The sequence below is a fragment of the Arachis ipaensis genome, chromosome B07 (assembly GCF_000816755.2).
Source record: "Arachis ipaensis cultivar K30076 chromosome B07, Araip1.1, whole genome shotgun sequence".
Lineage (NCBI taxonomy): Eukaryota > Viridiplantae > Streptophyta > Magnoliopsida > Fabales > Fabaceae > Arachis > Arachis ipaensis.
The window spans coordinates 12,915,583-12,918,296 of NC_029791.2; positions in this window are offsets into that span (position 1 = coordinate 12,915,583).

The following is a 2,714-nucleotide window of genomic DNA, read 5'->3' on the forward strand; positions in this document are numbered from 1 at the left end:
ACTGTTGTTGTTGCATTTTTTCCCTCATTCTCTTTCTATTAATTTTACAACATTATATATTTTTTCTTTTTTATTTAATTTTTTCCTCCCAAAAAGAATTATGAGAATATGAAATAAGAAGATGAAGAAGAAGAAGTAGCAAAAGATGAGGAGAAGGAAGATGAAGAGTTTTAAATTATACAGAACTTATCAGCACACATACACCAAAAATTCTTAAACAATACACCCAAATATCTTTATGTTACACCCAAATATATTCGTGTTATACCCAAATTTGCTGCAAATACAGAAAAATATTTCCTCTAATGCTGCATTTTTTTGTTCTTCTTTTTTTCCTTATTTCATTCTTTCTTTTAGTTGAACAAATGTAAGTTTATCATCTTCTAAGTAATTTTGTACCATTATGTGTTTCTTCTTCTTCTTTGTTTGATTTTTTTTTGTTTTTATTCTTGTTAAAAGAGTAAAACAAAAAAAAACTTGAGAAGATAAAATAAGAAAAAAAAGATGAATAAGAAAAAAAAGAAGAAGATGATGATGATGGTGAAAAAGAAGAAGAAGAAGTAGCAGAAGATGAGGAGGAGCGAGAAGAAAAGTTTTGAATTATACAGAATTTATTAGCACACATACAACGAAAATTCTTAAAGAATACACCTAAAGATCTTCGTGTTATACCCAAATATTTTTGTACTACATCCAAATTTGCTGTAAATATAAAAAAATATTTTTTTTAATGCAGAACTTTTACATTATATTTAATTCAAACCATCAACGATGAAACATTATTCACCTACAGAATTATAAACTATTAACGAAAAAATTAACTAAAATTGAACCACACGTCACCTACTTGATTGGATTCAAAACAATAATCAATTTCGTTTTGGTTTAATTGACAATTTGAACTTGAATTATTCATTATCTTCAACAGCGAGATAACTGATGATGGAGGAGAAAGAGAAAAAGGAAGGAGGAGAAGAAATTCCAATGAAAAAAGAAGAAAAAAGAGGAGAAGGAAGAGGAAGAGGAGGAGATGATGGTGTTGGTGACGACTATAACGAGAGAGAAAAATAACGAAGAAGGTGCAGTAACGGCACAAAAAAAAAGCGTATGCGCGTTAATATAAATTACTTGTATAACTTATATGAAAAAAATGCTTGTATGTAGAGAATAATTCTAATAATAATTTATATTTATATTTATATTTATGAGAATTTACATACATAAATTAACAAAATTTATTTATTAAAAATAATTTAATATTATTGGCCAAAATTATTAAAATTTGTTGACTCCGCAAGACTTTTTGAAAATTATATATTAAGGAAGACCTTTTAGCCTCAATCAATGATAAAATTAATTAAGCAGCACAAACTTTTACCGTACAGTACACCTTTAATTAGGATCCTTTTTTGCTTCTAGAAAATTTCGAATTTTTCTTAATAACTGGTTTGAAGGAAGATAGCTTGTTCTAATTCAAATATCTTAATTTCTGTTGCTCCATCTGTTTCATATTATTTGTTATTTACGAGATTAGTATATCTGTAAATTAATATACATAATTTAGATACATTAATTAATAAATGTATCTAAATAATACAATTATATATAAATGCATCAAATTTTACATTTAAAACTTACATATTTCTTTAAGAAAATACTAATAACAAGTGTTTTTCTAATACTCATACATAAAGATACATCAACAGATGCAAAATAAATCTTTTACTTTAACTTAATACCAACTAAAAACTCCGTAGAAAATTGCATCCCCTCCTTAAAAAATCTGGATTACTAACCGTTTTTTAGCTAACATATAGCTAATAATCTTATGTTGACTCTTCTTCATTCCATCACAAAATAAAAAAATGAAAATATATTTGGTTAGTTGATTTTTTTTCTTTATTTATTAAGTTAACTATATATAAATTAGGTCTTGGTAATGTGCATGACTCTTATATATATTATGACTTCTTGAAAAGGACTAGTTAACAACATATATAGAAAGCTTCTATAAAGATTATAATAATGATTCCGTTATCATAATCTTTTAGTGGTATAGTAGTTCATTTTGTTCCAAAACATATATTTTAAGCATACGTAATTAATATGTTAGGTATACACACTACAACAATATAGATTATTTTTGAGGGTTATAATGTGTAAAAGAAAATTAAAATTTGTCAAAAAAATAAATTTTGACACTATTTTAACTATAAAAATATGTTAATAAAAGTTTTGTCAAAAATAGTATTTTTAACATATAAGTGATTGTGAAAAAAATTTAAATCTTATTTTAATAAATATTGACTGTCAAAAATAATTTGTTAGGAAAATTTTGAGAACATATTTTCTGTGATACTTATTAATTGTCAAAAATACTATTTATTTTGACACTTATTGACTATAAAATATTCTCAACAAAAAATTTTAACAGAGAATGAGATGAGATCTTGAAACTAAAGAATAACTTGAGATTTTGAAGATAAAGAATAAGTAGTATAATCCTAAACTGAGAGCATTGTGATGTCAAAATTAACAGAGCCAGAGAAGAAAAAAAATAATGGAGTAAATTGAAAACAAATGAGTGTCAAAATTGATGAGTAATTTTCTACGGTCAAATTATTCATCAAGAAAACATAAAAAATTTAACATTTATGATATTTGTCAAAAATATATATTAATTTTGACATTTAATTATAGTGTTAAAAAATAAA